At 35.5% G+C, this 13,338-nt stretch overlaps 2 pseudogenes; both read right to left on the reverse strand.

Annotated features, from left to right (window-relative positions):
• Window positions 1–12,172: 12,172 nt before the first annotated feature.
• On the reverse strand, window positions 12,173–12,317 carry LOC145296532 (U2 spliceosomal RNA; annotated as a pseudogene).
• Window positions 12,318–12,814: 497 nt separating this feature from the next.
• Window positions 12,815–12,979, reverse strand: LOC145296484 (U2 spliceosomal RNA; annotated as a pseudogene).
• Between the last annotated feature and the right edge of the window lie 359 nt (window positions 12,980–13,338).

A 13,338-nucleotide genomic window follows, 5' to 3' on the forward strand; every position in this document is an offset into this window, starting at 1 on the left:
ATCTCATTAAAATTAAGAATTTTCACTCTGGGCCGACGGCCTATTATTTCGATTATTCAGACTACTGTTCTCATCTTGAGTATTATTCACACAAGGTGGCATAATGGTAAAATTTAGTTGTATAGTTACATTCTTTTCGAGATTGAAGGTTCAATCCTCGGTGCAGAGGACACTCACAATACAATTTTGAATTACTTGGAAATTTTACTGATTCATATCTGATGAAACGAGAGTGTGGATTAAATATAGAGTTTCATCCAAAATTTCGACAGATTCTTGAGTTCGGCAGAAAGATTCCTGAATTTGACGAGATATACTTGCAGAAGTTAAAAGATTAAACGGAACAGAACGTGAAAATAATGTTTTAGTTGAGAACCGCAGTTTGAGTAATCCAAAAGATATGGTTTATTGGCCCTCATCTCAGTTGCATGTAACTAGTAGTTTCAGAATTGATAGCTAAAAACTATTATTTAGTAACATGAAACCGCGATCAAGCCTTTCGTTTCGTTGGTACTATTGAATATTAGACACCTTTTAATGTTTAAAGAGTACAGGAGTCTAAGTTTAATAATAAAATAAAGATTAACTATTCTTTGCTGTTGTTTTTTTTTTTGTTTTTTTTTCCAATTTTCTTATCAATTTGCTCAAGCTGAGGATAACATTTACCCTCTATCTTATATTAATATATCCCAACCGAGATACCTTTTTACGATTCTGACGGTTCCTATAAGTGCAATTGTTTGAAAATTGGTTCACCGGGTATATTTTCCAGGTTTTTTTTTTTTTTTAATTCTTTTTCATGAGTCCGGTTACTGGAATGATAGAGATCTTCCTAAGATTCCAGTTTCTTTTCATGCCATACATAAGACTTTGGTATTTCGTTATCTTTTCCCTCTCAGCTCTGTTTTACCCAACATCAATGGGAACACTAACTTCTAATAAGGTTGCTTCTTTCTCCTTCATGTCCCCTGTCACTTTGTCAGGTTTAATAGCTCCGTTTTCAGTGTATGTAGCTGTAGGAATGGCAAATTCATAATGGATAGTGTATGGCTTTTTTTTTTTTTTTTTACACAGTGGTCACCACTTATCAATGCCCGGAAGCCACTCAGGGATAAGGGTTATTGCAAGTACATTACGTTTGTGTGGAGATTTGATGAAGTGTTTACTTAAGGGGGCGGTTCATTAGGAATTTGTTAACGTTGGACTTGAACACATCCAAGTTGTAGTCAGGTGGGAAGCAGACAGACGAAGCAGAGTTCCACAGGCTTATTTCCATATGCTTCCAGGACTTGCTTCATTCGATATTCAACATTTTAAAGATCGTACAGTGGAGATATTTACACACTCCATTGTGTTGCATCTTATAATAACTTTTCCCCAAACAGAACCTTACAGCCAAGTGGCTCACAGTTTCTACTTCTGACAGAAGCTGCACTTGTTGTCATGGCTGAAACCACTCGTCTTTTTAAAAAGCATTGACCATCAATCCTTGATCTTGGGAAGCCATTATAATTCTCTTCTGATCATAGTGGAGCGATTCTCTTTTTAGTCAGTCTATAGAACCTTCTTTATCTATATAGTCCTGAGTGAATTCACCCAAAAAGTAGTTGACACGCTGTTGGTTGGCCCATTCCTCCATTTTTCTTTTGTTTTTGTTTTTTTTTTTTTGCAGTGGAAGGTCTTTGTTTATTTTGGCGATTCTTTTGAGCTATTTCTGTAGAAGACTTGTTTTCTGACTTGTTTTCTGATTCTGTTTCATTTGTAAGACAGTTTTGTCCAAAATGTTTTTCGTTTCTGTACAAGAGTATGTCGTGACAAACCAGCCACTTGGTCAGATCGGGTTTACCTGACGTTTTGTCTCGCTCAAGTAAGTGCCAAAACTGAGTGATACGAATATCATGACTATTTAATATTTAAAATATTTTTCACCTTAATCGTGAATTTCTTCAGCAATTTGTATAAAATGTTAAACAGGGAAAAAGCAGGTGAAAACAATGAATACTCAACAAATAATAAGATTATTCTTCTACTCACTTGCTTAAATTTTTATATTTTAAAGTATTTTGATCTGTTTTATTAATATTTTTATCGATACTTTTTTAGGCTTATAAATCAACTTCATCACCAGATTTGACACAATGTGAAACTACTTTACTCCTGATCTGAAATGGAACACATACATCAGGTCTGTTGCTAAGGACATTGGGAAAATGGTGGGATCCTCCTACCGCTCCAGAAGATATCTTTTTTTTCTTTTTTTTTTTTTTTACATGGGCGTCACCACTTATCAAGGCCGATCGACCACTCAAGGATAAGGGTTAAAGAGTGTAGAGTAGTCAAAAGGACAAAATGGTAATCAATAGTAATGGAAGTTCATGCACCTGTCTAGCTGAAACTACTGTCACTAATTTTCCTCACTCTTTATCTGTGCCTAAATCCAAACATAGATTCCATGAGCAGAGCTTCTTTCTCAGAAGTGCACGACTGTGGAAACCTCTTCCGTTTGTCTGTTTCCCACCTGACTACAACTTTGATGTCTCCAAGTCCAACATAAACAAATTCCTGACAAACCGCTCTCTTAAGTAAGGCATACTATCAAATATCCAATACTAATGATTACTACAATACTATCATATTGATTACTGTACACGCAATAACCCTTATCCCCGAGTGGCTTCCAGGCCTTGATAAGTGGTGACATCCATGTAAAAAAAAATAGTTACTTTAACAAGTTAAGAATAAAAAAAATAAGCAAAAATAATATAATACTTGTCGTCAATCAGTTGAACATTGAAAATTTTATACGTCTGCTGGAAATTCTACACAATTGCACTTTTCTCTCTTACCACTGTAGCAAAGTTAAACATGAAGTTTTTTAACCTTGACAAAATCCAATTTTAGGCATATAAATTATGTAAAATGAAACTCTAGCTTTGCATTCTACCATGTTCAAAAATAACAGTACATATATTCTGCTGAAACCGGTATGGGTGAATCGTGACAAATGATCTCTTATTAGATTTAATACAGGTGAATATATGTGAAGTGAGAGCACTTACCAGAGTGAGAGTAAAAATCCTTCCACCTCCTCTAAATATGACTAATCAACAGATAAATGCAAAATAATCTGAGAAGCATAGCACTACAAACAGAGGACAGATGCACACATGTGTATATGCATGTGCATGTGCGTGTGTGTGTGTATGTGAAGGATAATAATAAATGAAGTAGCTGTCAACAGTATATACTGAATCCAAAAATGCTCAATACGATATGTAGATCAGATATAACAATTAATTGTATATGACTTACATAGACATATCAAGTTTGAAAGCTTATGCCTTATTAGTGTCGAATTTTGTTCTAATTGTACAAGTGAAAAATTGTTTCCCATACTAACTATAGTAGTTTAAACTTCAATATGCCAGCGTTTGTATACACTACTCTGATTTATCGAGGCAATCGGAAATGAAGAGAGGACAAGAGGACAAATGCTAAGTAGAAAAGGTGATCATGGGAAGGTGACATCTCAAAGACAAAATGGTCTAGGTATAACTACATGAGTAGAAAAAAGACAGAAATATCTGCACATTCACAAAATAGTGGATCACCACACTAACAACAGCTTGACACATAAATACAAATATCTAGAGGAAACATACTACATAATAAACGATAAGCTAAAACCAAAGCTATTTAATAAAAACATAAGAATACCATCATTTAAATAAATATCTTTTTCCTCATTTCCAAAGTCCAGACACTACGTAAAAGTTCACTATTCTGAATCCGACATACTACTGCCAAAGCTTAATATTTCAAATTCGACACACTACTATCATAGCTCACTACTTCAAATTCAATACACTGCTATCAAAGCTCAATATTCCTAATTCAACATACTGCTGCCAAAGCTCACTATTCCAAATTTGACACACTGATGTCAAAGTTCACTACTTCAAATCTAACACACTACTATAAAAGCTCCCAGCTCCAAATTCTACACATTGTGTCAAAGCTCATTATTTCAAATTAGACACATTGCTGTCAAAGCTCATACTCAAAATTCAACACACTTCTGCTAAAACTCACAACTCCATATTCAACAGACTTCTGCTAAAACTCACTAGTTCAAATTCGACACAGTGATGTCAAGACTGACTAATCCAAATTAGACATAATGCTGTCAAAACTCATTACTTAAAATTCGAGATACTGCTGTCAAAACTGCCAACTCAAGATTCAAATACTGCTGTCAAAGCTCACTACTTTATATCCAGCTTTGTCTCTGAAGAAAAACAGGCTTTTTATTAAGATATCCAGTTACTTCACGATATTGCCAGCATATAATTAGATTTAGTAACCTTTTTATTGTTTTTTATTCATTCTTGTCTGCCAGCGTACACTGCATGCTACACAAAATCCGGTGTCTATCAATTTTTAAGATATTTAAAAACATAACAATATAATTTAAAATATATACTTTTGAGACAAACAAAATAGAGCAGTAAATTAAACATTCGCTCCCATTTATAAGAAAAATAGATAACAGCAGTTTTCCCATCTTTAATTAGAAAAAAAAATGGAGGTCGTTCTTAATAATGCTTACGCCTGTATTTGGTTTTATAAATGTGAAATTCCACTTAATACTCGTTGCAGTTGACGGTGGACCAGGGGTTATGTTCCTTGCTAATGGAGTCAGAGATGGCTTCAGAGCTGAGTTTGGATCCCTTGACCAGTGACAATTGTGACTTTGTGCACTGATGATTTCGAAAGGATGAAACAGTAGTGTCTGTAGGTAAAGAAAACAATTATATATATATATATATATATATATATATATATATATATATATAAAAGTATTTACTTCAAAAGTGCTTAATGCGTAGGTAGAGCTAGTTAGTAAGTTATAAAATATATATGGCGATTAAGCTACACTGAATATTCCGTGTTTCATCCACTCTAGGACTCTTCAGGCTTACATTTTGCTTAATCGCCATATATATTTTATAACTTACTATATATATATATATATATATATATATATATATATATATATATATATATATATATATATATATATATACGACTGTAGGACGACTGTACATATATATATATATATATATATATATATATATATATATATATATATATATATATATATATATTCCAGGGAGGCAGACCAAAACAGAGGTTGTTGAGAGTCCAAAAAGGGAAAATGATTCCAAATCCCCTTTGTTTTGGATTTGAAACTGACGGTACTGATGTTATTCTAATCGTTTGTATTACATATATAAGTAAATATTATGCTTTTTTTTTGTTCATTTTCTTAATCATCGAGCACTGCTGGGGAGTTTTCACACTAATCTTATATATATATATATATATATACACAGGGTGACCCCCCCCCCAAAAAAAAAACAGAGGACATTCAATTGTTTTTCTGAGCATTTTACAGTCAACAGAGAAAAAAAGGCCAAAGACCCAAGGTTTTTTTGCTGTGATGTTTTGAATATAATAAACTAGTTATGACCAAAGTTTCACTTCATTCGGACAAAACACTAAGAAACGGGGGGGGGCGTGTTCTGGGTCACCCTGTGTGTGTATATATATATATATATATATATATATACATGCATTGATACAGTGAGGTAGAAAAAGGATGATAGAGGGAGGAGAAGGAAGAAAGGGAACAAAAGATCAAGACAAAAATACAGAGAGAGAAACAGAGTTTGGTATATATTTTCAAAGAAAAATGTAGATATCAGACAAAAAGAAGGTATAAAGGGCAATAAAAAAATAATTAATTTAATTTCACAGAGATGGGCAGGTAGATAAATATAAAATACTTAGAGCCAGGAGAAGCAGGGCAGGGGAGTGAAAAAGCGAGAGAAAATGATTAAGGTGTAAGAGAGAGAAAGAGTGAGAGAGAGAGTATAAGAAATGCAAGAGTTAGAGAAGGAGGGTTAAAGATAAATAGATAGATAGAGAGTGAGAAATGAAACAAAAAATGGTAAGCACAAGAATGACAGAAGGTGGTGTCCAAAACCGGTCGGTGATGTTGGTGATATAGATGGCGAGTCCCATGGTATAGACGGTGGGAAGTTTTGTGGGGTGGCAGGTAAGAGGAGAAGTTGGAGTAGACAAATGAGAAAGAAAGAGAGTTGTGGGTGGAGGTGTGTTTTTGGTGGGGGAATGGTGATGGAGTGGTGGTGGTGGAAGTGTTCCTTGATTCAATTCTGTTTCTCGAAACCCAAAAATGTCTGCTTTGGGGAATATGTACTAATTCGATATGAAGAAAAATCGATGAAAGTAAAGTGGTCATTTCGGACGTGGGAGGCAGGAGCCGTTTTAAATTTGATTGACTCGACGCCAATCTCTAGTATTTCTTCATTGTGCACAGGATTGGTTTAAAGTGAGTACATGTTCAGGCGAGCGATTGGTGGAGGCGGTAGGAAGCGGGGATGGGAGATGAAGACAAAAGGATGGGAGGGTGTCTCTGATGGGGCTGGGTGGTTTGAAACAGAGAAAGGTTGGGGGGAGGGATATATATATATATATATATATATTCGATGTAGGTGTAGTTTCCGTAGTCTTGTAGCAAATTGCACTAAATAATGAAGTATTGATTGTCCTGGTTGCATGCCTGCATAAGGTGACATTAGAATGCTGCACATATATATATATATATATATATATATATATATATATATATATATATATATATATATATATATATATACACACACACATATATATAAACATACACACACACACACACACACACACACACACACACACACACACACATATATATATATATATATATATATATATATATATCAATATATATATACACGTATAAAATTATACGTATTATATAAACGGAGAGTAAGAAGAAACAAATTAAGTGTGCAAAGAAGCAATAGACGAATGGAACAAAAAGGTTTAAAGAAAGATGCCCATTTTTTAAAATGAAATAGAAAAAAATTAAGAAAGACACAAAGAAAGTAAATAGTGATAATGAAGGGATAACCGGTAGATGATGATGATGATGATGATGATGATGATGATGATGATAAAAAAAAAATGAGATAATTACTTTGGAAATCATATATGACTGAAGTTTTTCAGTCATATTCATGACGATGATGATGAGAAGAAGAAGAAGAAGAAGAAGAAGAAGAAGAAGGATATAATTGCTTTGGAAATGATATATGATTAAAACATTTGAGTGAAGTTGATAATGAGTAGTAGTAGTAGTAGTAGTAGTAGTTGTAGTAGTAGAATGAGGATTAGGATGAGGACGAGGAAGAAGGAGGGGAGGAGAGGGAAGAAAGAAGACAAGGAAGATAATTAGCTCAAATAAAATCTTTGAATAAAATTAGGAAGAATTAACGAAGGAATGAGAGAAGAATGCGTAATTGAAAGCTAAACCGATGATGGTCACGTGAGGCATGAAAGAGCAAGATGAACCACAAAATGGTTTGGATTCGTTAAATAATGAAATCCAGTCTAATCTTGTGTCGGAAGCGCATGTGAGATTTTTGAACACACAACCGAATTTGAGGGCCAAGAAGCGTCGTTGGTATCAAAGGACTTCCTGTCTATAATATTATGAAGATTAAACAAAAAAGTTGCCGATTTCATTATTATAACAGAATCAATATTCCAATTGAAATTTTTTGAAGTTATAAATTTGCAATGACAAATCTGATCACTTGATTGACATTTTTTTTTTTTTTTTACTTTTTAAATATATTTAGTTAAAAGTTAAATCCAATATGGCTACTTAAAAATCCTTTCCTATCTCCAGCTTTGGTTATGAAAGAAATATCCTTCGTTGCGACAGCTTTGTCGATTGGATAAAAAATTTCTGAAGGAATTAAAGATTTTTGAAATGAATGAATGTTTATTATTATCATTCTGATTACTTGGGTTGCATGAATTTGTTTGTAAAGACGTTTGTCGGAATACATTATTCATTCTTTTATCTTCTTTTATTCCAAATTGACTGATTGACTTTTCTATGAGTTGTTGCTTTCGCTTGATTCACACGCGATCCACGTGATTCTATATGGTGCTAAGAACAGGATCACCAGGTCATCTTACCGATTCAGTCTCAATAAAGTTAAAAAAAAAAAAATAGGGAGGTCATGTTCAACATGAAAGTAGGAAGTGGCCATCTTAAAGAAATTAAATTGCCAAAAAAGTTTTTAATAAAAAAAAATGTTCATGACATTTATTCGCTCAACTATCTAAGAGGATACCTTAATCAGGTTGGGATCAAACAAGAACCACAATCACTCAGGCAGAAAACACATACTCATATTTGTGTAATGAAGCAGTGTGCTCTTATTGTAACAGACTGTCGACAAATGACAAAAGCAGCAGCAGCCACATTAAAGGCACGTATGCAAATTGGCAAGTGTGCACGTGCTGATGTCACGTGAAGAAGAAGAAAAAATACACCACGTGGTCAAGAAGAGAAACAAAGTGCATTCTGGGGAAGATGGTCGTATTCAAACAAGGGTAAGAAAGCACTGGCCATGGCCGGCATGTGGTGTCGAGAAGAGACACTTTAATAAAGCACATGTAATATGACAAAACGTTGTAAATCACGTGTTTTGGCAAAAAAGATTTTGAAAGCTAATGAAATGTATTATTGTTGGAAGAATCACAAATAAATGCATTTCATTTGCACTAAAAAAATGCTGAGTCCGATTTTTTACTTTTTTTTTTTTTTGATAAAATTTCAGACAACGTGCGGCTCTGAGTGGTTTAAATGTAATAACACGGTTCAAACATAACGGCCACGTTGCACTTGACTCCATTTTGTATCCATAAGCTCACAACCTTTTTGTTGAATTCCCTCGAATAGAATCGCTTTCTACTATCAATTTAAACTTTAAGCTGATGCTTAAAAGTTTAAATTAGATCCTGATCAGAAAAACATTCAGCCTCATACAATTTGCTTAGACGGGTCGTTCATAACACCATTCTAACTATGCCCAGAATCGTGAGGAACGCAATTCACTTCTCCTTATCCTAAGGTGAATGAATGTTGTCACCATATGGTAGCTTCCTTCAGTTCTGACACCCACGGTAAGGGTGCCTGCATGTGAAATTTTTGTGGCGATCTCCAACCACACCTTTCTTAAATCGGCCTTGTTAAATACGAGTGGCAAGTGAAGGTTGAGAACGACTGGAGACAAGCAAAGAATTCCTAATTAGTCATTCATCTTGTACTAATCAGGCTCATCGTTACTTAACTCTATTGATCTGATGAGATCCAGTGTATCAACACGATTATTCCAGATATGGTACATCAACCAGCACACACTTCTCAGCATCAATGCAAACTGTAACCTCATTTACAGACTTACAAAACAGCTGAAGTTCGATACAATTGAAGTAGAGCATTTCTTTTTCAGTAATTTCACAGTGCTAATAATCAAGTATGCCCGCTGTGCATGAACTAAATTGTATGCCAGTGAGGGGTAACACGTTCCAGACAAATAATCAGGTGTGAAAATACTCAGAATTGTTAAGATATCCTGAACCTGGCGTTCAACTTCAGTAATAAACACTCTCGAAGTAAACCAGTATCCCAACTCTTTTCTAATGCTTTGAACTCTCGTGAGAACCAGATACTTTGTGATGTTGAAATTGATTTGTAATTTCGTTTTTCTTTTTCTCTCAAATATGACTCATTTACAAGATTGAGGGTCAAAGGTCAGCTCAACTGACCAACGATCAGGGATAAACTTGAGCTAATTATTTGGTCAAATTAACAGTATCAAAATATCAAGAATACAAGTAGCAAGACCAATAGCCATTAGTCGCGTGCTCACCTGTAATGAATGAATGCGTGAATGTAGGATTGACATGAAATTCTTAAAGATAAACTAAAATGACCGAAAAATGGGCTGAAATGACTTAAATAAATAAAAAATAAATGACTTAGAATTACTTTAATGAACTTAAGGGTGAATTGAATGACCTTAAGAATGACTTGAATGCTTAAAAAATAACTGGAATCCTTCAAAAATAACTTGGATGATCTGGAGAATGACTTGAATGGCTTTGAGACTGACTGGTTGTAAAGTGGGTGATCATTTTACATTAAATTAATGCAGAAAAGTGATCCCCCACTTTATATCACAAAAATTATTTGATTTAGGAAATTTGAAACGTTATTTTCGTATTCAGGAACCCCAAAAACCAATAAATAGTGGTATAATAAACATAAAAAGAAATAAAAAGTACATGTGTTATGGACCAACTGACCGACCGACCGACTGAGTGACTTATAGAGTTGCTTGCACATGACTAAAAAAACTATTCTGTGGTATGCATTTAAAAAAAAAATATTCTCTGTCGGTCGGTCGGTCCGTAACACATTTACTTATTATTTACAAACAAGTGCAGCATCGGTAAAGAACAGATACTACACTTTGATCTTAGCCATGTGGCCAAGGAAAAGTTACATTTTGGACAAGTTCAGAAAAGTCTAATTGATAGGTAAAATTTTATGGGGCAAAAAGTGTCATTATTTTCAATTTTGGTACATTTTTGACATCTTATGAGCCTCTTGGAATGCTGAATACCAGTGACAATGGACAAACTATGCAGTTTTACACTGTAACACATGTATATTTGAATTCAGCACCATGGGAGAGCACTATATAGATATACATATCAAGTTTTTTATTGAGAAATATGAAAAAAGGGCATTTTAGCACTAAAAGTCCCCAGGGGACGCAAAGCAGAATTTTGCTAGGGTCACACATACTGAATTTATATTAAGAACAATGCCCTACGCATTTTGGACAAGTTTCAGAAAAATGTTATGGATAGGTCAAAATTTATGGGGCAAAAAGTGTCATTTTTTTCAATTTTGGTACATTTTTGACCCATGATGAGCCACTTTGAATGCCGAATATCAGTGACAATGGACAAACAGTGCAGTTTCACATCTAAACACATGTATATTTACATTCAGCAACATGGTAAACCACTATATAGAAATACGTATCAAGTTTTTGTTGAGAAATATGAAAAACGCGCCAGAAGCAAGGCCGTTTTCAGCACTAAAAGTCCCCGGGGAATGCAAACCAGACTTTTGCCAAAGTCACCCATACTGAATTTATATTAAGAACAATGTCCTCACATTTTGGGCAAGTTTCAGAAAATCTAATTGATGGATCAAATGTTACGGGACAAAAAGTATCATTTTTGGCCATTTTGAGGCATTTTTAACCTCTTTTGAGCCCCTGTAGACGAAATAGGAATTTCCACACAAAAAAATATTTTTACTATGCACATCTATATATTGAAATATAATTTGTGACAAAATTTCAGGAAAAACTAATGGACGGTTATCTATAAATCGTCTGGACTAACGGACAGACAAACCCACCAAAAACATAGGTCCCTCTCGATATATCGGGGGACCAAAATGTTACTCCATGCCCCTTGTTTAAAAAACGAGCCACGCATACATTGTCCCTCTCTGTACGAAATATAGTTTAAAAATTGGTGCTGCATGGGAGTCCCAAAAAGGTGTGTTTTCTAGCAGTGAACGTACTCGGGGGACGCTAACCAGAATAGTACCAGGGTCACCCATACTGAATTTATATTAAGAACAATGCCCTTCAGATTTTGGGCAAGTTTCAGAAAAATCTAATGGACGGATCAAATGTTACAGGACAAAAAGTATCATTTTTGGCCATTTTTGACCCCTTTTGAGCCCCTGTGGGCAAAACAGGATTTTTCAAAAAAAAAAAAAAAAAAAAAAAAAATTTTTTTTTTTTACTATCCACATTTATATATATTAAAATATAATTTGTGACAAAATTTCAGGAAAAACCAATGGACGGTTATCCGTCAATCATCCGGACTAACGGACAGACGGACCCATAGAAAACATAGGTCCCTCTCTGATAAATCAGGAGACAAAAATGTTACTCCATACCCCTTGCTTAAAAAAACAATAAAATCTAAATGTATTACAGACCGACCGATGGAGTGACTTGCATGCGACTAAAAATGCCTTAGCATGGAAGGGTTTCCCCTTCCATTGGCAAGGAGAAGTTACAAATGTAAGTGCAGCATCTGTTAAGAACATACATTACACTTTGATCTTAGCCATGTGGCCAAGGCAAAGTTACAAACGTAAGTAAAGCATCTATTAAGAACAGATACTACACTTTTATGTTAGCTATGTGGCCAAGAAAAAGTTGCAAACATAAGTACAGCATGTAGTAAGAACAGATACTACACTTTGATCTTGGCCAAAAGGCTAGGAAAAGGGTATTTATTTGCTCCCCCACCGAGCAAATTAGGCACAAGGCCGATTTTTAATGTGAGGAGTGAAGGAGAAATGGGGACCAACTCCTCGGGGAGTAGGGGAGCTGGATAGTGACAATTGGTATGAAGGGTTGCCCCTACATTGACCAAGGTCTTATATGTTGGGTTGCCCCCACATATGGTCTTTGCTTGCAGTATCTGCCGGAACAGATGGTATTTATTTGCTCCCCCACCGAGCAAATTAGGCACAAGGCCGATTTTTAATGTGAGGAGTGAAGGGAGGGGGAAGGGAAAAAGGGGACCAGCTCCCGAGAGGTGGGAAATGGGAGCTGGTTAATGGTCAGGCATGTGGGGTTGCCCCCACATCTGGTCTTTGCTAGTCATAGCTAGTCATAGGACTGCAGTATCTGCCGGAACAGATGGTGTTTATTTGCTCCCCCACCGAGCAAATTAGGCACAAGGCCATTTTTAATGTGAGGAGTGAAGGGAGGGGGAAGGGAAAAAGGGGACCAGCTCCCGAGAGGTGGGAAATGGGAGCTGGTTAATGGTCAGGCATGTGGGGCCGCCCCCACATCTGGTCTTTGCTAGTCATAGCTAGTCATAGCTTGCAGTATCTGTCGGAACAGATACTACACTTTGATCTTGGCCAAAAGGCCAAGAAAAGGGTATTTATTTGCTCCCCCACCGAGCAAATTAGGCACAAGGCCGATTTTTAATGTGAGGAGTGAAGGGGAAATGGACCTGTGCCGCAGAAGTTAGAGTGCTTGAAAAAATCAATTCTAAAAAGTGATATTCTCCTAAAGGTTGAAGGTTCAATCCTCAGTGTGGGCGACCGAAAAAATACAATTGCAAATTACTTAGGACCTCTATCCAGTCATGGCTGACAGAACAAGAGCATGCTACCCCCCGTGAAGTAAATAAAGGGTTCCACTCGAAATTCCATCCAAATTCTCGAGTTTGACAGAAACATTCCTGTGTTCAACTAGATACACTTGAAGAAGGTCGGAGATTAGATCAACCGAAACG

Source organism: Euprymna scolopes, chromosome 16 (genome assembly GCF_053919585.1).
Source record: "Euprymna scolopes isolate OS-2025 chromosome 16, ASM5391958v1, whole genome shotgun sequence".
Taxonomy (NCBI): domain Eukaryota; kingdom Metazoa; phylum Mollusca; class Cephalopoda; order Sepiida; family Sepiolidae; genus Euprymna; species Euprymna scolopes.